The 27,403-nt window shown below is 39.1% G+C and overlaps 1 protein-coding gene across 2 annotated transcripts in view; it reads left to right on the forward strand.

The window, feature by feature from the left end:
* The window catches only part of cntfr (ciliary neurotrophic factor receptor), a 321,591-nt gene that overhangs the window by 274,955 nt on the left and 19,233 nt on the right, over window positions 1–27,403 (forward strand). The window lies entirely within an intron of this gene.

A 27,403-nucleotide genomic window follows, 5' to 3' on the forward strand; every position in this document is an offset into this window, starting at 1 on the left:
GAGCAGTTCCTGAGATGATCAAACCACCCCATCTGGCACCAATAATCATTCCCGTCAAAGTCACTTAGATCACATTTCTTCCTCTATCAGATATTTGGTCTGAACAACAACTGACCCTCTTGACCCTGTCTGCATGCTTTTTATGCATTGAGTTGCTGCCACATGATCGGCTGAATACATATTTGCATGAACGAACAGACGTACAGTTGTACCTAATAATGTGGCCACTGAGTGTATGTATTTGCCTTGACAATATCAAGCTATTAAAAAATTATGAAAGGGATAGATAAAATAGAGATAGGAAAGTTGTTTCCACTGGTAGGTGATACAAACTAGGAGACATAGCCTCAAGATTTGGGAGAGTAGATTTAAAACGGAAATAAGGAGGAACTGCTTTTCCCAGAGAGTGGTGAATCTGTGGAATTCTCTGCCCAATGAAGCAGTGGAGGCTACCTCAGTAAATATATTTAAGACAAGGTTGGATAGATTTTTGCATAGTAGGGGAATTGAGGGTTATGGGGAAAAGGCAGGTAGGTGGAGGTGGGACCATGGCCAAATCAGCCACGATCTTATTGAATGGCAGAGCAGGCTCAATGGGCCAAATGGCCTACTCCCGCTCCTATTTCTTATGTTATGTTATTTGATGGGTCCAAGGATGGTTCTTAGCATAAGATATACAGTATATGTTTAATAAAAGTAAATTAATGTGGAAGCTTTGCCTGATAGCTGTAGGTGACTGATGGATTACGGAAAGTCTGGACCCAGCGGAAAGGAAGGAAAACTTAGGAAATGCCTTTCAGAATCCCCAAATTATTTATAGTGTGTGACATTCTTTAAATTTGCAGTCAGAGCCGTAATGTCAGTACTAACGGAATACTGCACTTTCATATGCACTGTCATTTGCATGAGGTAGAGTATCAATGATGCAATCAATTCAACGGCAGTCCCTGATGAAAGGAGAGATCTCTCCAATGTTTTGGTACAGTATTCTTCCAATATTTTACACAATATATTAAAATTGGTTTCTATCTTAGTTTAATAGTAAGCACAGTACTCTAATCATTTACAGTATACAGAATATTAAGCTTAATAATAGTAGTAGCAGTATTCTAGAGATCAGAGTTGCAAGTTATGTAAGAACTCAGGACCCTTTAGTGCTTCAGAAATACTTGCATTTACTTTGGCCCATTCAACATGGTGGTTACTGTCCAATGAGGTATTGAGGAACATATGCAAATATGCATGATACAAATTAGTAAGAGTCAATAACTTAAGCCACAATCTGAGGGGAAACAGCAATCATCAGAATCAGAATCAGATTTAATATCACAGGCATATATCGTGAAATTTGTTGTTTTGTGGCAGCAATACAGCCACAATACATAATTAAAAACAGTGTAAGTTACAATAAGAAAATTATATATATAATAAGTAATGCAAAATGAGAGGCTAAAAATTAGTGCGGTAGTGTACATGGATTTATTGTCCATTCAGAAATATGAGGGCAGAGGGGAAGAAGCTGTTCCTAAAACATTAAGTGTGTGTCTCTTATAATGGAGACAGGACCTGCTGTTGCAGGAGAGGACTACCTTTGATAACATTCCTTGTGGAAGCCTCCTTCTCCTACCTCTGAAGGAAGGCCTTCCCTGTTCCTCAAGAATAATTTTGCCATGATAAGTAACCACCCTTGCCATCTACTGCCAACAGCCCGCTTCAGAGTCACCAATCCTCTGACTTGCATCCAGCCCATTGCTGATTTTGAGAAACTGTGACCAATTGCGCATGAAAGCTCTGCTCCTTGTTTTCTGAATCAGTAAGTGCTGCTGAGTGGGGAAGTAAACAGAAAAAAGATTCTTTTGTGCTGTTGAAGACCCTTGAAACATTCTCCAGCCACTCATATCCTTGTTGTACCCAACCTGCTTTGAAATCCAACTTTGATTAAGATTAACATTCTAGTAAGAACAATTAGGGTAATGGGAATAGTTAATTATCTTTTCAATTTTACACTAATTTTCTCTTCCTCTGCTAGATGATTCCTTCTACCAATAACAACTTATATTCATATAGTCCATTCAACATAATAAAACATCCCAAGGCAATCACAGAAATAAAGCAACAAATGATCTATTGCCAGGCTAGATATTAGGACAGGGGAGCCAAGGCCTGATTAAAATAAGATTGCTCTAAGGAGCATTTCAACGGAAGAAAGAGAGGGAACTGAAGTCAGAGGGTGGTGTGATTGTGGAGGTACCATGGAGGGCATTCCAACTGGTTGCATCATTGTCTGACATGGAGGTGGGGGGCACAGCTCAGGACCGGAAAAAGCTGCAGAGAATTGTAAACCCTGCCAGCTCCATCAGTGGCACTAGCCTCCCCAATATCCAAGACCCTTTCAAAAGGTGATGCCTCAAAAGGGCAGCTTCCATCATTAAGGACCCCCATCACCAGGACAAGCCCTCTTCGCATTGCTACCATCAAGGAAGAGATACAGGAGCCTGAAGACACACACTCAACATTTCAGGAACAGCTTCTTCCCTTCCATCATAAGTTTTCTGAATGGACAATGAACCCATGAACTCCAACGCAGTATTTTTCCCTTTCTTTTTGCACTATTTATTTAATGTAGAAGTGGTGAGTATAGGTTCAATTGCAACATTTAAGAGCAGTTTGGGTAAGTACATGGATAGGAGGGGAATGGAGTGCTATGGTCCAGGTACAGGTCAACAGGACTAGGCAGAATAACAACTCAGCACAGATTAGATGGGTGGAAGGGCCTTTTTCTGTGCTGTAGTCCTCTGAGACTCAGAAAGGAAGTGAGAGAGATGTGGGCTTGGAGAGACATTTCCAAAGCTTATGGTCTTGACAACTAGTGAGAAAATTAAAATGTGAAGACTCAGAGCCCAGAACTGGAGGAACTCAGATATCTAGGCAAGTTGGGGATTTAGAGGCGATCACAAAAGGGGGATCGATTTTGCCAAGCTGTCATCATTCCTCACCGTGAGCCTCCGGGAGATCCTCCATATTTTCTGGCCAAGAAGGATCGGCTACCATGCCCTACTCCTTCAGTGTGGTCAGGAAGACATGGCCACAATCATCATGAGGAAACATTGGGCACGTGATGAGAAGAGAGGCCAACTCCATCATCAGGACAGCACTTCACTGGACTCCTGAAGGGCAGGGGAAACGCAGGAGACCAAAGGCAGCTTGGCACCATACCGTAATGGCAGAAAAGAGGATGCTGAACCACATCTAGGGCACAATAGCGGAGATGGCCAAGGATAGACAGAGATAATGGACCTTCATTGCTGCCCTAAATGTGAGCAGCGTAATGGTCAGTAAGTAACTACCTGAGGGAGAGAGAGGAGGCCATAGAGGAGTTTGAACAGGATGAGAGTTTTAAATCTGGTGAATTTCTTCACAGCTTACTCATTCAGATCTTAACCAGAATATTCAGTACTGTAACTGTGGCACTGAAGTGGTCAGCAGTGCCACCAAGCCAATGCCATTTTATGTTGTGCATTTAGATACAACCCTCAATACTTTCTAGCTGTAACTTGGAAATTGCCACATAGTAAGTCATCAACACCAGACATGTTACTAGCACGTATTTTATTATCCCGGAGGAGCTAAATGGAGGTCAAGGAGAAAAGGAAAATCCAATGAAAGTCACTGCAAGAGTAAGTTTCTATCCTCTTCCTTGATTGAACTGGTCTTCTTTCTTTATTTTGATTGGAGAAGGTACCCGGCTTAGGAAATCTCAAAGGATATAAAGGTAGGAAAATAAACAGCAAACTGCCAGTTCTCATATTCATGTGATTGATGTGCTGGAAAATGTGAGCCTGAGTAGAACCAGGTTGATGTGAAATATGATCCGAATCCTCACAGGCAACATACTTCGTCCAAATTCTAAAAATAAATTTGCGTATGTGCATTGGGGACACGCTGTAAGGTTTTGGCCAGTTAACTCCTTGACACTCTCCACAACTTAATATCTTTTTTTTTTGTCTATCATCAGACACAATCAATCATACAAATGGCTTGTCCTGCCACCTTAGAGCATCCTTCTTTCAATAAATATTTCTTATAAACCTTCTCCAAATCTTTCTTACTCTATTCCCTCCCATAGGATGCTCCTTCAAATGTATCTCATTGGCCCAATCTTTTGGTGTACTGACTTTGTGTCTTATGTAGTTAAAGTCAATTTTCCCATTATTATATCCTTATGAACGGCCTGAGATGTTTTACTTCATTAAGGCCAGTCTCTGAATACATTGCTGTCAGTGTTATGCCCTTTAAGTCCCTATTGAGACCCCAGTACCCATGCAGGTTTAGCATTTCCTGATGTGGAGGGGTGAACTGTTTGATTACTCTGACCTGAGAAAGACCCAGAGGTAGAGTGGGATCTGTGTAGTGTCTAGACGTCTGGCTATGTATCACCAAGGTCCTGCCCCTGAACACCTTGAAAGCCTTTAAATAACAAAAGCACTTAAAATTAGGCAAAGAAATATAAAAAATTAGAACAAAATTATGAACCTTTAAAATTATAAATAAAGCTTCAATAAAAGAAATCAGAAATGAACTAACAAATTTTTGTGCAATTTTGTACAGGATGTTACTAGTATTTTGAGATTTTTTTTGGTTTGGTATCTTTTAAAAGGGATTGGAGACCTGTGTATCTCCACCAATAAGCTGAATAATTAATAATTATAGAGCACTGCCTAGTTTCAACAAGGAAATGAAAATTTAAATAGTTAATTCAATGCCAAATCAGCAAAAAAAAACTAAATAGAGGGAAAGATTATGAAAGAGAAAAAATGGAAAAATTAAATAAAGAAATCTTTGAAATCTTAACAATAAACACAATCTGAAGGAACATATGTGCAAAATGAAAATCACCAAACAAAAACTGCGAATTCTAGAAAATAAGACAGCAAAAACTGAAAACACCCAGGAGGTCAGGCAGCATCATGGAACGAGAAACTGAATTAAATTCTTGGTTCTGAGACGCCTTTTCAGATGAAGAATCTCAGATCTAAGTATTATCACTGTTCTCCTTTCCATGGGTACTGCTTGAACTTCCAAGCATTTCCAGAATTTTCTATTTGTTACGCATTTGCAAACAATCATTTTCAGTGTCAGGGATATTATTTGGTAGAGCCTAGCAGGAAGACTTAAAAAACTCATTGTTTTGCTGAGCGTAATGGGTATCTATCACAGTGATTCATACTTTGATACTACTCAGCAAAATACATTAATTGCAGAACATCTGGAACAGAGTCTAACTTGGACGACAATCTTCCTAATTTTTGGAACTTAGCTGTGTATATGCAAGCAATTTGCATTGCTGAATGATTTACACTTTAGTTACACTGTGGAATGATATTTTCATCTTTATTTTAACCAACAAAATCCACCACAGATATTTTTATAGTGGGGAAAATTGGGGCTATGAGGGAAGATAAATTGGATCAGTTTATTGTGCATGTTAGGCTTTAAATTACCCTAAAACTATACCTTGGACTTTTATTTAGATAAGTAAATAATATTTGCAGTTGCCCATATGGACTTTTTTTTTGGTTCAGATTTATTTATCACTTGTATATTGAAACTTACAATGAAATGTGTTGTTTGTGTAGGAACAAAACAATGACAGGAAAGCAAACAACAGGAATTCTGCAGATGCTGGAAATAAGTAACAGATGGGGTACGAGGGGGAGGTGGGGCATTAGCAGAAGTTAGAGAAGTTGATGTTCATGCCATCAGGTTGGAGGAACAACATCTTATATTCCGTCTGGGTGGAGGAACAACACCTTATATTCCGTCTGGGTAGCCTCCAACCTGATGGCATGAACATCAACTTCTCTAACTTCCACTAATGCCCCACCTCCCCCTCGTACCCCATCTGTTACTTATTTTTATACACACATTCTTTCTCTCACTCTCCTTTTTCTCCCTCTGTCCCTCTGAATATACCCCTTTCCCATCCTCTGGGTTCCACCCCCCTTTGTCTTTCTTCCCAGACCTCCTGTCCCATGATCCTCTCGTATCCCTTTTGCCTATCACCTGTCCAGCTCTTGGCTCCATCCCTCCCCCTCCTGTCTTCTCCTATCATTTTGGATCTCCCCCTTCCCCTCCAACTTTCAAATCCCTTACTCACTCTTCCTTCAGTTAGTCCTGACGAAGGGTCTTGGCTTGAAACGTTGACTGCACCTCTTCCTAGAGATGCTGCCTGGCCTGCTGCATTCACCAGCAACTTTTATGTGTGTTATAGGAAAGCAAACCCTCTCCCTCCCTCCCATCTACTCACCTCACTCATTCACTCATACAGGCAGTCCTCTGTCTCCGGGACAGGCCACCTCTGAGTTTCAAGCTTCCATCTAGCTTGGGGACTCACAGACTCTTGAGAGGCAGTTTAAAGTTCTCAGCATGGTACCCTCCGCAAGCTATCTTTAAATAGTGTGAGCAAGAAAAGAACAGGCTTAGTACTTTAATTAACTATATTAAAGAACATTAATTATGGTGCACACCAGTGTGGAATATGAAGGGGGAGGAGTTTCAATGGGAATGTTGCTGCATTTTGGCAAATATAGAGGTAAATGTAGGGGTGTGGTGCTCAGTAAATGTGTCCAGTAAGGGACTTACTAGCCATGGAGCTGGAGGAGTATCTATTTGTAGGAGGAATATTGTCCATTTGTGACAAAGAAATCAGGTTACTTTGGGGATCCAAGAGCACATGTTCTTGATCTAAATGCCCCACTTTTGTGGTTCAAATTTCCCTCAATGCATCAAAATCAGGAAATATAAATTAAATATTTGGTTCATTGTAAAGTCATGTACAGGAAGCAAAGAAAGTGAAAGAAAGAGTGAATGAAGGATCAAAGAAGAAAACATAAAAATATAAATCATTGCTCCATGCACGTTTTCCAGAAAGACTTGGAGGTTAAGCCATTCAGTATCAGTAAGTATGATGGACCAAACTTCAGTTACAGGGATTACATTAAATAAGAGGATAAGTCATACAACACATAAAATCTATAGCGTAAAACATCAGAATCAGGTTTAATATCACTGGCATATGTGACAAAAATTGTTTTGCAGCAGCAATACATAATAATAAAAACTATAAATTACAATAATTATATCTAAAAAAAGAAAATCAATTTAGTAGTGTAAAAAGAGAGAAAAAGTTCTGAGGTATTGTGCATTGAGTATGGGTCTTCAGGCTTCTGAACGTCCTCTTTGATGAAAGCAATCAAAAGAGGGCACATCCTGGGTGATGGTGCCCTTAACAATGGGTGCTTCCTTTTTGAGGTATCACCATTTGAAGGTGTCCAGAATGGAGCAGGCAGAGTTTACAACTTTCTACAGCTTTTTCTGATCCTGTGCAGTGGCCTCTCCAAATCAGATGGTGATGCAACCAGTTAGAATGCTCTTCATGGAATGTTGTACGTCTTCAGTGACCTATCATTCTCTTCAAATTCCTAATGAAATATAGCCATTGTCATGCCTTCTTTGTAATTGCATCATTAAGTTGGGCCTTGGACAAATCATCAGAGATGTTGACATCCAGGAACTTGTAACTGCTCGCCCTTTCCACTGTTGATGCCTTTGTGAGGACTAGTTTGTGATCCCTCAATTTCCCCTTCCTGAATTTGACAATCAATTCATTGGTCTTACTGACAATGAAAGCAAGTTTGTTGCTGTGACACCACTCAACCAGCTGATTTATCTCACTCCTGTACATCTCCTCATCACCATCTGCAATTCTGCCAAAAATAGTTGTGTCGTTGGTAAACTTATAGATGGTGGTTGAGATGGACCTAGCCACACAAACACGGTAATAGAGAGAGTAGAGCAGAGGGCTAAGCACACATCCTTGAGGTGCACCGGTGTTGATTGTCAGCAAGAAGATTTTATTTCCAATCCACACAGACTGTGGTCTCCCTGGTGAGGAAGTCAAGGATCCAGTAGCAGAGGGAGGTACAGAGGTCCATGTTTTGGAGTTTGTTGATTAGAACTGAGGGTGTGATTGTGTAACCTTGAACTGTAGTCAATAACCAGCATCCTGATAAAGGTATTGCTATTGAAACACTCTGGTTCCGTTGACTGCGTAGGTCCAGGGAAGACAATCTCTGACCCCACCAAATGTGTAAGATTGAGATGCGAACCCCATATTTGTGTGGATGCTGTGTGAGTTGTTACCCTGGTACAAATAAGTACTACAAGATAACAGATGGTATACCATATGCAAGTAAACGATTTAGCTTTATAATTCTTAATTTGAATAAAGGGTTAGTAAAGAAAAAGCAGACAAAAGAAAAGGGCCCATTTTAATGAAACAATCTAATGTGCACAAGTTGGAGCTCACGGTTTCCCCTTCACCGATCCTTCTTCGATCTCCCCGAGCTTCGTCAGATCATGGCCCCGCTCCGGGTCGAGTACTACGACCTCCTCTCTCCAGTGTCTTCTCTCTTCAACTCCTGCTGAGCAAAAGACCCACCTTATCCCGGTGTCAAGCACACAGCACAAAAAACACACTCCTTTCATTGGACGGCTCACATTCCAATGCATTTGTTATCTCTAACCATAACCCAAACACTGCTTCTACAGAAAGACCATTAAGTTAGCAGTGAACCCTTTCCCAGGGTGTTACACTATTGTCCAAGTGACCCAAGGCCAAATAGAGAGCCAATGAGATTGCATCTGCTGTAGACCTATTGAGGTGATAGGCAAATTGCAGTCGGTCCAGGTCCTTGCTTAGGCAAGAGTTGATTCTGGTAATGACCAACCTCTCAAAGCACTTCATCACAGTAGATGTGAACACTACTGGCCAATAGTCATTGAGGCAGCTCACCCTGCTCTTCTTGGGCACTGTTATGATCGTTGCCCTTTTGAAGCAAGGCGACTTTAGTACTTCTATATTAATTATATATATTAATGTATTATAAAAATTGTTAAGATTAGGGCCATATGGTGCAATACTAGATACTGCAGTCTAGCTGCATAAAAAGGATGAATTGTATATAAAGTTTATGTAAATTTTCACAAACATTGGTTGCATTACAGGGAAGGTCCATAGCAGTTTTGTTTTTATAAGCAAAGCTAAGTGCTCCTGTTTCCTCCCACATTCCAGAAACTTACAGGTTATGATCAGAAAGTATTGGGCATGCTATTTTGGTGCCAGGAGATTGGTGACACTGGTGGGCTGCCCCCAGCACATCCTTGGACTGAGTTGGTCATTGACATAAACACAATCACATTATTTGCCATACTTACATTGATGTTTCAATGTACATGTAACAAATAAAGCAAATCTCTTGTCTCCGACATAACTCAAATTTTGACATAAATTGTATTATCAAAGTACATATTTGGCACCATATACTACTACCCTGAGATTCATAAAAGTAAAAGATGTCCAGAATAACAGAACAGACTGTGAACAAATCTAAAAAAAAACACAGTATAATACTATTGTGTTATTTTGGAAGAGATTTAATAGTCCTTGCATTAAGCAACCTGGAAACAGAGTAAGAAAAGTATTTAAAAATTGCTGGTGAACGCAGCAGGCCAGGCAGCATCAAAAGGAAAGAGGTACAGTCGACGTTTTGGGCCGAGACCCTTCATCAGGTCTAACTGAAAGAAGAGATTGTAAGAGATTCTTACTATCTCTTCTTTCAGTTTTGTCCTGACGAAGGGTCTTGGCCCAAAGTGTCGACTATACCTACTATCTCTTCTTTCAGTTAGTCCTGACAAAGGGTCTCGGCCCAAAACATCAACTGTACCTCTTCCTATAGATGCTGCCTGGCCTGCTGCGTTCACCAGCAATTTCTATGTGTGTTGCCTGAAATTCCAGCATCTGCAGATTTCCTCATGTTTGCAAGGGTAAGTATTTGTTTTCTTCTTGTTGAGTTGTGGGCTGCTCCTAGCACACCCTTGTGCGTGTTGGTTGTTAAATCAAACTGATGCATTTCACTGTGTGTTTCAATGTACATGTGATAAATACATTTGAATCCTGAATCCTGAATCTTGTCATTTTTCATAATAATCATTTTCATTTTCATTACATTAGAAAGACTTGCATAAAGGAAAACTTATTAGATGTAACACATAACTTTATCGTGTTTCTTTAAGTGGCTATTGGGTAACAATAATTTCCATTTCTCAAAGTTCAAATCTCAGTGTAAATTTACTATCAAAGCGCATATATGTCACCATATACTACCTTGAGATTCATTTTCTTGTGGGAATTACAGTAACTACGAAGACACAGAATCAAATCAATAAAAAATGCACATGACTTTTCTGAATTAATGATCATAATTGTACCCGGTATCTGATCTTGGGATGGGCAAATGGTCAATCATGGGGGAATAGTTGAAACTGATTTATTAGAACACAGCAAAAGAATAGTTAATTGACATTCAAAGATAAGGAAAGGTATTTACATCTTGGAAAAACTCAAGTCCATGGCTAAATTAAGTCTAAGTAGCAAACCTGAAATGCTGTTAAGAAACAAACACAAAAGTAATTCTTTCTGATTCTTCTGTCAAGAATATAACAAATAGAAAATCTGAGTGTAATTAAAGCCAGCAATTAGAAAGATAATACAGAATTAGAGAAAGATTGTGCATCATTAATGCGATAGCAAAATTACTTATTACTTGCACAAGAAATCAAGGGAACAACGAACGACTGCTCTGGTCCCTTTGAGCCATTTGTCAGGGCAGGTCATCTGAGAACGCAAAGAATAATTGGCATTAGATTTCACAGCTGAAGATGAGCCATGATTAAAAAATGTTTGCAGTTAAAGCTACTTCATTTGAAGTACAATAGAAATGGTTGTAGCCAAGATTAAGGCAATTAAAAGAAATACTCCCTCTAACAGTGCCATTAAACTCATAGTATTTGAGGGAATGGGGGAGTCTTACATGAACCACTGATTTTTATTTATTCTATAACTTACAAATTTTTAGATCAGTCCCCATGAATTCATTTGCGTGGTCCTATTATCTAGGAAAAAGAAGATAATAGATTTTGAAAATTCGACATCCATAAATTTGACAATTTTATCTGCTGGAAGCAAATGCAATAAGGAAATGTAGGTTCTTTCCTAGAAATTGAGTTCACCACTTTGTGATTTTTTTTTGTTCAGAGATAGAGCATGATGACAGGCCTTTCTGACCCAATAAGCCACACTGCCCAATCAGACCCATGTGATCAATTACCCTATTAACCCAAACCTCTTTGGAGTGTAGGAGGAAACAGGAGCACTCTGAGGAAATGCACAGGGAGGACATACAAACTCCTTACACCCAGCAGTGGAACTGGACTGGGGTTGCTGGCGCTGTAACATGCCAACCCAAAAGTTTTCCCAGTGCCGACACCCAATCAATTAAACCACAAAAGAAATCAGAAAACTTACCCTAATGCCTCAGTAAGAACATTACATGCCCAGTTCCCAGTGACAGCTGCCTGCAGACATCAAGGCTGCTACATCATTACACAATCTGTAATAAGAAGGGTGTGAGATCCTTAAGGTAAGTCCAGAGCCTCCACAGAGTGGCTGCAGAAAAAGCTGGCCTAAGGATGGGGGAAAATGTGGGAATGGAGAGGAGGGAGGGAGGTTGAATAATTAGCAATGACAGACAAGCCATTGTTCGTGGAACTAGAGTGGGGCTGGTAATGCAGGACACAGCGTTCTGAGAATTTTCAACTATCTTCAGTCAGAAGAGCACACAAGACAATCCACCTTTGATTCCTCCTGAGATTAATACTGTGCCAGGTTGGCTTCAACCAATTTGATTCACTCCTTAAAATATCAAGGAACAGCTGAAAGATAAAGATTAGCATTATTTGTCACATGTACATAATCCTGGAAAATGGATGCACAACTTCCTTACATTTGTATTCAGCCTTCCAAACAATGGACGAGAATATTTAGTTAATACTTTACATTGCATGTTGTAGTTGCATTCCAACTTTTTGCAATTTGGAAATTTATATTACCATTTTCATTGTTATGAGTCCGAATCCTGAAACTCTACCCCCAACAATATAAACAGATATTGTCACCAGGGTGACTACAGTGGCTCAAGATGGTGCTCAATATCATGTAGTCAAGGGCAATTATGAATAAGCAATAATTACTGGCCTTGCTATTAGTACCCAGACCCCAGACATTGAAAAACTGCAAAAGTGTGGAAGCAATGCGTATGTTAACTGAAAAAATTGTAATTATTTATTCAATGTTGGAAGAATCTAACCTCTGTGTAAAAGTTTAATCACATTTCTACATGCTGAGTTTCTCTTTAAGATTTTTAAACATTTTACACTATCAATGTGGTTTATTTTACTTTTTCTTTTCACCACTTCTCATTTCTTAATTCTTCGTTTTAACAACACTGACAGAATGTTGGAGGAACTCTGCGTGTCGGGAGCATCTATGGAGGGGAGTAAACAGTTGCTGTTTCGAGTCAAGACCCTTCATCAGGACTGAAAAGGAAGGAGGTAGAGTAAGAAGATGGGGAAGGGGAAGAAGTGAAAGCTGGCAGTTTCTCTCCTCTCCTCCTTCTCTCTTTTTCCATTTCCCATACTTATTCCCCTCTCACCTATTCTCTTCTTACCTGCCCATCACCTCCCTCTGGTACCCTTCCCTTTCCCTTTTTTTCCATTGTCCACTGTCCTCTCCTGTTAGACACCTTCTTCTTTAGCCCCTTGCCTCTTCCACCTATCACAATCCAGTTTCTTCCTTCAATAGCCCTCCGCCACTTCCAGCTTGTACTTCTTCCCCTTCCCCTCGCACCCCCTTCTCATTCTGGGTTCTAAACACTTCCCCTCAAGTCCTCATGAAGGTTCTTGGCCTAAAACATTAGCAGCTTACTCCCCTCCATAGATGTTGCCTGACGTCCTGAGTTTCTTGAGCGTTCTCTCCATGTTGCTTAGGATTTCCAACATCTGCAGAATATCTCGTATTTATTATTATTTGTAATCTTATTTTCCTGTATCTCATATAATACAAATTCCTTCTCCATCCCTATCATTCCTTAATTTTTTTAAAGGATTGGTAATAGACATCATCAGCCATATTAGAATTCACAGGACAATGAAAACAAGTCATCCTTGACCCTGAGAGACTGGCTAAGAAGAAGAAACAATGATTCTCCCAAGAAATTGCAGATGATGAATCTGAAAATAGGTTACTAGAAATTCATCCCAAGTCAACAACACTAAACATGTTAAATAGTAACACACTGTTTTTTAAATCAAAGGAATAAATCTTGGAGGCAAAATAGAATACAATACATTAGCTTTATGATTTATTTAGAACTACATATTAAAGTTAATTACTTGGTAACATTACACTTTAACAATAATGGTTTGTATCATGAAATGATAAATGCTTCACACAGACTGAGCAGGTCAAATTTACATTTTATTACATGCCAAGCTAAGCTTTTTGTTGTTATTTTAGAGATGGACAAAATTGCTAATTTTTCCCCAAAAATCTGTAAATCTGCAAATCTTATTTATTTTTATAATTGCAATAAGCAGTAGTAGGTCAGACCATTTGAGTTTATGAACCTAGGCTTCCGAGAGTGAAGGGAGTAGAGCATGGTTCACTGCTGATTTCTGGGTATGTGGCAACAGGGGAAAACAGGGAAAGCCAATAGTTACGAAGAGCATTAATGGGAATAGAAATCTTGGCTGTGGAAACAAAACATTGTAAGTTTTTAACAGGCCCTTTGCAAACATTGAATCAATTAACTGGTTTCTGGGGAAGAGAAATGACTAAATATCTTAAATAGTTTAAAGTCGTGGATTCTAATGTCAGAATCAGAATTAGAATCTGTTTTTCTTTTGGTACATCGAGCCAAAAGAAATGTAGCAAGAAGGCAAGTGTATAGGATTGAATGGGTGGGATCGGCCATGATGGAATGACGGAGCAGACTTGATGGGCTGAATGGCCTAATTCTGCCTCTATGTCTTATGGTCTTATGGTCTTATCAGTGGTCTTCCATGGTAGCAAGATTATGATCTCACCCCAGATACTTTCAATACTCTTTCCTGACTATTAAATATTAAATTTTAACTATTCATCCTTGAAGAAGATGGCTGAGTTTGTCATCGAAATGTTGGTTATAATCGATACCTGTGCCCAGCTGGAAGCCCGAAAAGAGTTTATTCGTACTCCTTGCTGGTTCAAAAATTCTTAGATATTTTCACTCATGACTAGGAAATCAATGGAACTTTATATATATATATATATATATATATATATATATATATATCATATATATATATATGATGTTGAAGTATGAATCAACCTATTTCCTTTCCTCTCTTATTTATCCATTTGCACTGGTATAGATATACGTAGTGACTTGGCTTGAAACATCGATTCTTTATTCCTTTCCATAGATGTTCCCTGACCTGCTGAGTTCCTCCAGCACTTTGTGTGTGTTATAGATATACACAGTTTTGTATATTTAAATAAAATCAGTCAATCTTTAGCTAAGGCTTTTAAATATGTGTCAATTTAGAAAACAAATTTGAAGAAAGCAGATGTTGTGAGAAATTGAGAAGAGTGATTACCCCATTCTGGATGAGAGCCATGACAAGTCATGGTGAATCAGGACCCAGTTTACATCTCACCTGATTACCTTTTCTATCAGGTCATTAAAAAAGGAAACGGACCCTAGTTTAAAAGGATTGTCCATTCATTGTCTGCCTACTTTGTGCTACATTCATTGCCCTCTCTGTTTTTTATCTCCTTCCTGTTTCTCTTCCTTACAGGGAGAGATTTCAAACACTGGTAAATAAGAAGCTGGTGGTATTTTCAAGTGAAAGCTGAAGGAAGGATGAAATTTCTACTTTCAAAGATTTTGGCTAATCAAGTAATGATCCCATGCTGACAACATTGATCTTGCTCTTTCCCAAGATAGTTTACCAAATTTAGTTCCTCTCTTACTCTGTCCTTCTCCCTCAGTTAACTTATTCCATTATATTAAGTAAAGATGTTGGAAAAGGTTACAAGTGAAAACAATAAAGACAAGAGATTCTGCAGCTGCTAAGAATTCAGATCAATAAACACAAAATACTGCAGGAACTCAGTTGGTTAGGCAGCATCTACGGAGAGCGATCAACAATCGACATTTCGGGCCAAGACCCTTCATCAGGACTGAAAAGGAAGGAGGCAGAAGCCAGAATATGAAGGTGGGTGGAGGGTAGAGAGGACAAGCTGCTGGGTGACAGTGAAGGTGGATGCATATTGGGGGGGTGGGGATGAAGTGAGAAGATGGGAGGCTGTAGGTGGAAGAGGTAAAAGGCTGAAGCAGAATAAATCTGATAGGAGAAGAGAGTGAATCGTGGGAAAAAGGGAAGGAGGCCTAGGGGCACTAGAAAGAGGTGTTGGGCAGAAGAGGAGAATAGAATGGGTAAGCGGAAAGCCAAACAATTCCTCCATTTTCTGAGGTTAGTATTAGGATCACACACATCTTTGTTTATTTTAAATCATGTTTTTCCTATGTATTATCTCCTTCTGAAATGCTGACATTATCTTATTCCATTTTGTTTTCTGAAAATAATATGTTCCTGCACAAAATGATGGAGTAGCTGGATTATCTTTCTGCTGATTTGTGTCATGGATGTCAGTCACCCGTTATGGGACTGCATGCCTGATGGTTTGATCATTTTGGTTTTTAGTCTACTGTCAAACGTGACATCACTGACAGGGAAATTATCAGAAAAAAAAACAACTAAGAGACAGGATTTATGTTCACTTGGACATGTTGTTTTATGAGGAAATTTAATTAGTATTTTTGAAATTCAGAGATTTTGACCAAATAATTGGGTGATTTCTGTCATCAGTAACAAGAAAGTCACATGTCAAAGTAATCAGATTGGAGAGGAAGGGATTTTTTTTTTAACCCAGTGAGGACGAATCTGAAAAGGTAATGGATAAGATTCAATAGTAACTATTAAAAGGGAATTGGGTAATTTACAAGTGAAAAAAATTGCACGGCTCCAGGGAAAGACTGGATTAATGGGACTTTCAAAGAGCTGGCACAGGCACCATGAGCCAAATGGTTTCCTTCTGTGCACCCTAGTTTGAATCAGTAAGTAAGGAACAAAAATTGGGAGAATAAAGAAATTCTTTACATTTTCACTACAGCAATGCTCTTCCAGCGATGATCAAATGTAGGATGTGATATTCATTAGTATATACGCATGCATTGTCTATCCTTAATTGCCACTGAAAACTTGGCAGATTTGCCAGGGATTTTATTCTGCGCCATTGTGTTATGTGACTTGGAAGACGACCTAAAGCATTTACAGTTTTCCCTTGAGCTTGTTGCTTTGTCCTTCTGCAATTCATCAAGCATTAAACAATTACTCGAACTTGCATTTTGGTTAGGATGTTAGGATATAGCAAAACTGTTGAGAGCATAGCAATACACTTCACTCATACTCTGTGCTTTAGAGATTTTTTCCCCAATGAAACCTTTCTCTTTTTGCATTTGTTTCATCCTGTTGTTGATTAATGGAAGTAATTATGTTTCTATTTGAACCTTATTGTGAAATTCCTATTTGAAAAGTAGACCTTTTGAAGTAGTTTTGCTCGGTCTGGCAAGCTTATATCCAAACATTTCCCTCTCAAAAAAATTTTCCCCTGGAGGCATATGGCCTTCTTCCAACAGTATCTCACAACAGTAGAAAGAATAAGGTTAACAAATAACCACCTCATTTAATAACCAGAACAATACGGTTTTATTAACCTTATTTTTTTGTTAACCTGATTCTGGTGTTGGATGTGGGCCACATGCTTCCAATAGTATAGTCAGGTGAAAACTCAAACTATCCCCTATGTAAACCATGTAAAATGGCTCAAAATATCTGCCTGTTTGAAGACTTTGGGGATGCTTAATTGAGAATTGACCAAATTATCCATTACATGAGCCAAACAATAGTCACACGAGATATAGAAATAACAAAATGTAAGTTAACTAACAGTCAAACACTCTTGATTAACTGCTGATGTAGTTGCTACTCAGTTACTGTATATAAAGCAATCGTTACAAGGAAGTGCACACCAAACATGTTGTCATTTCATTAAACCCAATGGCTTTTAAAAAGGATTCTATTTAGATGTTGGTTCAAAATTCAAGTTCAAAGTAAATTTTATTATCAAAGTACACATATGTCACCATTTGTCACCCTGAGATTCATTTTTCTGCGGGCATACCCTGCGAGTCTATAGAATAGTAGCAAGGTTAATGAAAGATCAACTGGATTGCAGAAGATGACAAATGCAAATGTAAGTAAATAGTAACAAATAACAAGAACATGAGATAACAAGACAGAATCCTTAAAGTGAGATCATTGGTTGTGGGAAGATGTAAATGGATGGCCGAATGAGTGTAGTTACCCTGTTTGTTCAAGAGCCTGATGGTTGTGGGGTAGTAACTATTCTTGAACCTTGTAGTGTGAATCCTGAGGCTCCTGTACTTTCCTGATGGCAGCAGTGAGAAAAGAGCATGGCCTGGATGGTGGAGGTTTCTGATGATGGATGCTGCTTTCCTGTGATAACGTTTCAAGTAGATATGCTCAATGGTTGGAAGGGCTTTACCTGTGATGCACTGGGCCAAATCCATTACCTTTTGTAGGGTTTCCATTCAAAGGCATCACCACTTCCACACCAAACCACAATGCAGCCAATCAATGCATTCTCCACTACACATTTATAGAAGTCTGCCAAAGCTTTACGTGTTCAGTTCTTCATAAGAGTATGCTGGTTTGCAAATCGTATGGTAGAGCAACATTAAATTCCAAAACTGTCAGGGCTTTCATACAAGCTCAGCATGATAATATAGTATAGTTTCCTCCTTTTATTTCCTATGTCAGAGATACTAAAGCAGTGAGTTGATTATCCACATCTCCTATTTGGACCACGTTCCCATTCCTCATCCCTCTCCTGCCCAAACACAGACTTTGCTTTCTTTTCTCCCCTATCATTTTCAGTCTTTTGGATCACAATTAAATGAGTGGACCACACAAATAATTGAGATGGGGGTGGAGGAGGGAGAAAATGGAGATAAGAAATACTCCAAGCATATCTGATCACTATCAGGAGGCTTTGGCCAGATTTTTATTCTTATTTACATCCTTATTTGGATTTAATTCTAATATTGGACCCCATGTCTAAGAAAGGATGTGCTGACATTAGAGAGGGTCCAGAGGAGGTTTATGAGAATCATCCTGGATATGAAAGGATTAACATATAAGGAGTGTTTAATGACTCTGCACCCATATTTGTTGAAATTTTGAAGAATGAGGTGATATCTCATTGAAGCCTATTGATTATTGAAAGGCCTGGATAGATTAGACACGCAGACAATGTTCCCAATGGTGGGAGAGTCTAGGACCAGAGGGCACACCTATAAAATAGAAAGACATTCCTTTTAGAACAGAGATGAGGAGGAAATTATTTAGCTAGAGGTGTATAATCTCTGGAATTCACTGTCACAGACAGATGTGGAGGCCAAGTCATTGGATATATTTAAAGGGGAGGTTGATCGATTCTTGATTCATAAGGGAATCAAATATTATGGAGAGAATACAGAAAAATGGAACTGAATACATCAGCCATGATTGAATGGCGGAGCAGACTCGATAGATTGGATAGCCTAATTCTGCTCCTGTGTCTTAAGGTTTTATAAATTGCAATGAAATCAATGCTAGCACAAAAATAACATTGTTTAAAAAGAGGGCTTTATAAAAATTGAAGTAAAAGTGGGAATTAATTTTACATTTAGTCTTGTCCCTAGGTATTCAGATGTTGGAGGTCCTGGTGAAATGAATAATTAACACCAAACAGATGGAATGGATAATCTTGAGTATTTCAGCAGTAATCTACTTTCCTGCCTGTTTTTAATTCATTTTGCCATGTTCAAGAGGTTTTCATTTTTTTTTCTTGCTATATTGCCTTTGAATTGACCCGATACTTGATTCAGTTCACACTGAGTTCCCATGGCATTTGAACAGGGGCACAACTGCCTCCCAGCTCATGGTACCTGCAGGAGAAAAACACATTTTCAATCTTGGAACAACAAGAATGTTGCATGCAAATATGACCTCTGACTGCAGTGAACTTTTGTTCACCTTGTTTTTTGAAAATGGATGAATTGATTAAGGACAGGGTGAAAAAGTCCTCCATCCATTCACCCAGCAAGCATGACCCCTCTACATTAATCATAATGTCAATTGGGTATGTCCTATACTTTCTTTGAAGAATGGGAATATATTAGCCCTTGGACTCCATGCATTTATTATACTGCTTTCAAATGTATCTGAATTTGTTATAGATTATCCAAAATTGTAGGACTGGTAATTGCACTGAACTTGAGAACATTTTCTCCATCCGAGTGTGATAGTATCAAATGTTGTCCCCGATTTGTTTTGGCATAAACTTCTTTACTTTATTTGTACATGAAGGCTTTGGAGTTGCTTTATCTTCAGAACTACACTTTTGTCATAAGTGCCGTAGAAATCTTTCAGTCTCAGTGAACCAACAATGAAATCTGCATTGAAACAATATCACTAATGAAGTAGTATCACTAATAGAGGATCTATATGCTGGGAAGATACTTTAATACTTTATACTTTACTGTCACCAAACAATTGGTAATACAACGTACAATCATCACAGTGATATTTGATTCTGCGCTTCACACTCCCTGGATTACCAATATTAAATATTAACGATATTAAAAATAGTGAAAATTAGTAAATATTAAAAATTTAAATTATAAATCATAAATAGGAAATAGAAAAATGGGAAGTAAGGTAGTGCAAAAAAAACCGAGAGGCAGGTTCGGATATTTGGAGGGTACGGCCCAGATCCGGGTCAGGATCCATTCGCAGTCTTATCACAGTTGGAAAGAAGCTGTTCCCAAATCTGGCCGTACAAGTGTTCAAGCTCCTGAACCTCTGGAAGAGGGACGAAAAGTCTGTTGGCTGGGTGGGTCGTGTCCTTGATTATCCTGGCAGCACTGCTCCAACAGCATGCGGTGTAAAGTGAGTCCACGGATGGAAGATTGGTTTGTGTGATTTGCAGCGCTGTGTTCACGATCTTCTGCAGCTTCTTCCGGTCTTGGACAGGACAACTTCTATACCAGGTTGTGATGCACCCTAGAAGAATGCTTTCTACGGTGCATCTATAAAAATTAGTGAGGGTTTTAGGGGACAGGCCAAATTTCTTTAGTTTTCTCAGGAAGTAAAGGCACTGGTGGGCCTTCTTGGCAGTGAACTCTGCTTGGTTGGATCAAGTCAGGTCATTTGTGATATTGAGCCTGAGGAACTTAAAGCTTTTGACCTGTTCCACTTGCGCACCACCGATGTAAATTCCACACTTGGAACAGAACCCATGCAATTTTTCACCACTTATTGTTTGCTCTATTTGAAGATGATTCACATTATTGGATTGGATTGGATTAGATTGGGTTGGTTTGGTTTATTACTGTCACATGTAGCAAGATACAGTGAAAAGTTTGTCTCGCATACTCTTCATACGGATCAAATCATTACATGATGTACTGAGCTAGAATAAGATAAGGCAATAACAATGCAGAATAAAGTTTAAAAGCTACTGATAAAGTGAAGTACAGGTAAACAATAAAGTGCAAGATCATATCAAGGTAGATTGTGAGACCAAGAATCTATTTTATTGTACAAGAGGCCCATTCAAGAGTCTAAGAGTGGGATACAAGTTGTCCTTGAGCCTGGTGGCATGACCTTTGAGTGGGGGGGGGAGAGAGAATATCCGGGGTGGTTGGGGTCTTTGATTATGCTGGTTGCTTTTCTAATACAACAAGAGATATAGACAGTGTCTGTGGAGAGGAGGCTAGTTCTTAAAAAGCGTTGAGTTGTGTCCACAACTCTCTGCAGTTTCTTGTGGTCACCTGCAGAGCAGTTGTCATGCCAAGTCGTTGTGCATCCAGACATAATGCTTTAAATGGTGCATCAATAAAAATTGATAAGTTTGGTAAAGCTTATTGATAACTATTGCAGTGGTGTATGAATTCTGATGAAAACATGCTGATATAGTTCTAAAGGGAGGACCTTCCTATGAGAGACTAGTCTGAAGTCTATTGAGGGCTGACCTTTATCCAGTATGAAAACAGCCTGATCCTGCATTCTGGGTTTCGCATTTTCTGTTTTCGTTTATCTTTGGTACATCATTTTGATTCAATTTTTTTCAATTCTTAACTGTAATTTTTTGACTGTACCCTACACTCTCAATCCTGGAGCGTTCAGGAGGAAAATATAGTGGTCACTATCCCATTGGGATTGATCAAGCTGTATTGTATTTTATTGAAATAATTTGCCATCCTGAAGCTTTCTTCCATCTGGGGGTAAAACAGTTGATGGCATAAAGTAGGTAATACCAAATCAAATAATTGTCATATATCTCCATTTCCAATAGAGTTATGGGAATTGAAGTTGTTGGTAATGATAATTAAAAGAGATGTGTTGGGAGTGTTGTCCCAATTTGATTTAACACAACCATAATCTCATAAGTCTGACTTTTCAGAGTTTGACCTTCTTCCAAGATTTTTTCTTCATTTACTTCAACAATCAAATGGAAGACATGCCTCCTTATAGCTATTCTACATCATTCTATTGAACAGCTCCTTCCCACGACTAATAGAATACAGATGCACCCACAAAATGCAAATTGATCTGTTGCATTCTTCTAAAGTGTTTTAATTTAATTTCAAGTTTCTTTTATTTATTTTTTTCACAATTCCTTTTGACATTATTCCCCTCCTGTAAAAATATTGCCCATTAGTAGACTATATTTGACCATGAAATATAGGAGCAGAATTAGGTCATTTGCTCCATCGAGTCTGCTCCACAGTTCTATCAGAATTATCCCTCTTAACCCCATTCCAATATCTTCTCCCTGTAACCTTTCACGCCCTGACTAATCAAGAACCTATCAACCTCTGCTTTAAATATACCAAGTGGCTTGGCCACCATAGATGTCTGTAGCAATGAATTCCACAGACTCACCACCCTCTGGCCAAAGAAATTCCTCCTCATCTCTGTTCTAAAGGAACGTCCTTCTATTCGGAGGCTGTGCCCTCTGGTCCTAGACTCAGGATAGTTTCCTTGAAGAATAGTCAGCTTCTATCTGATGCTTCACTATAAGCATTTGTAAAGTTGAACTTATACAGGACAAATTGTTATTATAACACAAAACATAGTAAAGAAAACCTCACCCTCACTTCCCTGACGTGCACATGTCAATAAAGGTTGCTGATCAGCAATCAGCGATAAAATTTATGTCCTGATTTTTCTGTTCACTAGTGAAAGGCATCCAGAAAAAAATAGATAGCCCTCCGTAATTTTAATTTTTAAAACTTCTGTTTGAGGACCATTTTGCATAATGCCTTGATCATCATTATATTCATGCCAATGGTACTTTTTAAATGCATAAAACTAAAAGTTAAATAGCTTGAAACAATTCAAGCACAGGAGTTCTGCTCTTCAATGAAGTGCAAATCACATGTTATGGTGATTGAAAGATTGGAAGTAATCTCCAATGAGTTTCAAGCTTGTAGGATATGAAATGAAAATATTCTGAGAAAGAGTTTCTTCTGCTCCATTCCATGGTGCCAAATGAGTTTGGAGTCTGAGTAAACAATCTACTGGATCCCACCAGAGATGGCACCATTTGGCCCGTTATCTCAATAGAGGTATAGGTGATGAGTGATTTTTAGCAGAAAGAAGTCAAATGGTTCTATCACTGAGGCTGCAACAACACCTGACTCCCTCATCTTTAGACCTCTGGTCCCTTTGGGTCATCATTCTCGCTACCGTGCAACATGCACATTTATGGGAAACATCTAACCATTTTATTTATTTAGATCTTGCTACATGTGACAATAATGATTGTACTACTTCATCGGTGCCAGAAGCATAGCAACACTTAGGGGCTGCCCCCAGCACAATCCTCAACCTTTGTTGGCTGTTGGTGCAAAATGACACATTTTCACTGTATGCTTTGGTACACATGTACAAATAAAACTTATCTTTCAAATAAAGAATTCAGTGCAAGCTATCTACAGGATGAACTGTTTGGCGGTGAGTCCTTTGCCTGCACCTACCAGCAAGGGTTTCTGACCACTTATAAGAATAAAGGCAGCATCATCCCTCAGATCCCCTCCTCTTCGGGCATTATCCTATCCTGGACATGTATCACACTGTCTTTATGATGGCAGAGACAAAGTTGAAGATTTTATCCCCCTTGGCAGTACGGAATGAGTGGATTGTCACCTTGTCGTGGTGCAGAAGCTTGCGTGGTCCTGTGATCGCGAGAGCAATGCCGTCTGGAGCTATGCTCCTGGTAAGGTCGAGGGTGAGATTCCTGACAAAGAACAATCCAACCAAGACCTCAACGGTGGAACAGGCGGATGAAGTTACTTCGAACTCAACAGCTGTGAAGGCGGATGAAGGCTGCAACAAATCCATCAGCTCCAATCGTCATGGTTTCCATGCCTCTGGAATCAGTTGGTTGATTTGTGAAGTATCGTATGCCTCTCGGAGTGCAACATCAAGTACACGTTAAACAAATACACGCACAGGCGTCTTCGCTCTGTGGGCCACTTCTTCAGAACGAAGACCATCATCCTCGACCTCGCGGGATAGCCGCGATGACGACGACGGAATGAGTACATTTATTCACCATAAGAGGTGTGTGAGAACAAAACTTATGGAATAGTGCTGCTCTTCTTGGCAATATCCATATCCTGAGAATAAAAGTCAGAAACCTAAATTTTGGAATACTATTTATTCATGGCACTGTTTATACTGTCATGAATTATTACCTTCAAAGTGAAGTCAAAAGTAAATTTATAATCAAAGCACATATGTGTCACCAAATAGTACCTTGAGATTTATCCTTCTGCAGGCATTTTCAGGAAAATTAAAAACTATAACAGGTTGCAGGGTAATAACTGTTCCTGATCCTTGTGCTGTGGGATCGAAGGCTCCTTTACCTCTTTCCCAATGGTAGTAGTAGCGAGCAGAAAGCATGGGCTGGGTGGGGAGGAGGGTGGATTCCTGTAACTACATATGGAGTCACCAGAAGATCATAATAAATAGAACCCTGAAATGATTTATTTTCAACATACCCATAGAATAGTAGTTAACCAGATCAACTAGATGTACAAAAGCTTGATCATTTGGTTTGCATGTCTCAGTGCATTTACAAAGCCATTAGGAGAACCAACCATTCATGAATAATGATTTGGTTCTGAGAGAAATCAAAACAGAAAGTGCACTTATTGATTAAGTTCCTGGGTAAGCGAGCTTAATGCAATGACTCATTGGCATTGATTAAAAAAAACGATATATATAAATTTGAAATTGCTACTTTGTGAAAAAATGTTAGACAATGCTCTAAATGTATAACCCCTCCAAAAAGTCTGGAGCATTTGATTATAATTTTGTTCAGGCTGGGTATTGTGCTTTCTAAAACCTAAACCAGATTATGACAAACTCAACCTCAGCAATCCTGTCGGAAATGGATTTTACTATAAGATTAATCTGTCTGGATACATCAATGGATTAGGAATTGGAATTATTTTCCATATGTCATAAAGACAGTGCATGTACTTTTAACTGTTAAAGATGAACCCAATTACCGGGTGTTGTGCTTGGCTACAGCTCGAGTGATTTCCGTAAATTAAAATAGATTTTTCTGCAGCTGCTTCTACATGCATCCACATCTGGGTTCCCAATGCTTAAATTTACATTAATATGGCTTTTCATTGCACTAACCAAGAACCTAGAGAATTCTCAATGCAAATTGCATAATCTATTTATCTAATAATTTATGTACTTAGTGGTACTGCATTGAACAGGCCTTTCCGGCCCAAAATATTGCACCACCCATTTAACACTAATGACAGGACAATTGACAATGACAAATGAACCTACAAACTGATACATCTTTGGACTGTGGAAGGAAATTGGAGCACCCAGAGGAAACCCATGCGATCACAGGAGAACGTACAAACCACTTACAGACAGTGCCAGAATCGAATCCAAACTCCAAACATCCTGAGCTGTAATAGCATCGTGCTAACCACTGCACTACCATCTACCTTTCAGATTACTTATTTAATTATTGTGCATTTATTTACATGCCAAGAGGATCATTCAGCATTTGAATTGTGCTGCTGCGGGTGGTCGTAGTGGGAAATACATTAGGGACATTCAAGAAACTCTTAGATAGGCACATGAATGGGAGGGAAGTGTTAGACTGACCTTGGAGTAGTAGGCTTATATTAGCAGTTTTCTGTAAAAGCAGTGTGCCATGCTGGAAAGTGTGCTTGGCTTCGGCTAAGATAAGGAGCCATGTTGTCCAGCTTAGGAATGTGTGTCAGCCAATCAGAGTTGTGGGATGTGAAAGAAGGTTCTAGAGAGCTCTGGGGAAGAGATTTCTGAAGGACAGTGGTCCGGTTTGGGGCCTTTTGGTGAGAGCTGTGGATCAAGCCACAGGGAAGATGCCACAGAATGCCATTGGAAGGAGAGTCCCCATTGCAAGAAGTGCATTGTGCAGATGAATGCCTCCAAGGAGGAAGGGCCAATACTCCTCAGAGAGACTGTTCATTTGAGATGGTCTTCAAAGGGAATTCGGAATGTGGCCAGTGCTTTCAAGCAGACCGTGGGTCCAGCACTTGAGTAAGGGTGAATACTCCAGTATGAGCTCCAATGTTATGCGCACATTGGACAGGTTTAACCGTAATGGGCCCTTTTATTTGTCTTTACATTTTCTGTAACTGTTTGTTAAAGTTGAAAATTAATAAATATGCTTTCATTATAATTTTATACTGGTGTACTATCTGTCATTTCTGGGCTGCCAATAACTCTTTATGGCCAGTACTTACACAGCATTCACTGAAATCAAAGTTCCTTTAATCGCAACATCACGACATTCCTGTTTGCTGGAACCCCAAATCATACCGACTCTAGATGTATATCCTTTACGGAAGGTTGTCTTCTCTCTACTGAGTCACGTGGCTGTTAGCCAATGGGTCACGTCTGTATATGAGCCCCAGTTAGAGGGTGATATATCTTATTCTTGAATTGTCCTTTTGTTAAGACTGTTACCCTTACCAGCCCATGTATTTCCCTCATACCCATCCTCATCTGCATTGAACTTACTTTTCTATTTACCAGATCTAACAATATGTCATGAATGGAGCAATTTATCAACAGTGTTCTGAAAGATTTTATGCTGATCCTACTGGATACAACCTTTGGCATGAATAAATGTAATCTTTCATCAGAAGATTTTAGCTAAAAAGGCACCATGGAATAATTAATGAACTGTTTCTTAGCAGTCAGATGCTGATTTATTTGATTTGTATTTCTAGAATTTTCTGCTTTTATTTCCATATGTTCTGTAGATTGTTTCTTTTCATGAAGGATTAGTAGAAATCTGGACCAGTAATCTATGCTTATCTGAAACTCCCAACTTCTGCCGAGTCAGGCTAAAATCGAGCTTTGCTGCTTTGGGAATAATGATTTCCTGTAGAAATTCGCATCTTCGAAGATATCTGAGCAGCGGAGAGAATTGGCAATGAGCCAGGTTTACACTGTTCCTATTGATTATCAGGGTTATTTTAGTATTTTCGATATAGCCAAGTGATCAGCTGGCTCCTGTTGATTTTGAATTTAATTATACATCCAACATAAGGCTAACATTCCCATTATCATTTCTACCTTCTTCCTGGGGTGAAGGTTAGAATAATTTTATTGCTCTAAACATTTTGTTTGTTGCAATGTATTAATAAATTAATAATAAATATTTGGGCAATATTTAAGATGGCAAACCAGCAAAATTGGCTTTCATGTAGCCAGTTCCTTTTACATTTTCATTTTCACTTTTCAGATTCAGATTCATTTATACCCAGTGGCCACTTTATTAGGTACTTCCTGTACCTAATAAAGAGACCACTGAGTGCACGTTCACGGTCTTTTGCTTCTGTAGCTCATCCACTTCTAAGTTTGATATGTTGTGCACTCAGAGATGCTCGCCTGCACACACTGTTGTAACACGTGGTTATCTGAATTACTGTCATCTCCCTGTCGGCTTGAACCAGTCCGGAAATTCTCCTCTGACCTTTCTCATTAACACCCACTGAACTTTGTTTTGTTTGCACCATTCTCTGTAAGCTCTAGAGACTGTTACGTAGAGAGAAAAAAATCCCTGGATATCAGCAGTTTTTGAGATACCTAAATCACTCTGCCTGGCACCGGCAATCATTCCATGGTCAAAGTCACTTCGATCACGTTTCTTCCCCATTCTGTTGTTTGGTCTGCACAACAA

Source organism: Mobula birostris, chromosome 3 (genome assembly GCF_030028105.1).
Source record: "Mobula birostris isolate sMobBir1 chromosome 3, sMobBir1.hap1, whole genome shotgun sequence".
Classification (NCBI taxonomy): Eukaryota; Metazoa; Chordata; class Chondrichthyes; order Myliobatiformes; family Myliobatidae; genus Mobula; species Mobula birostris.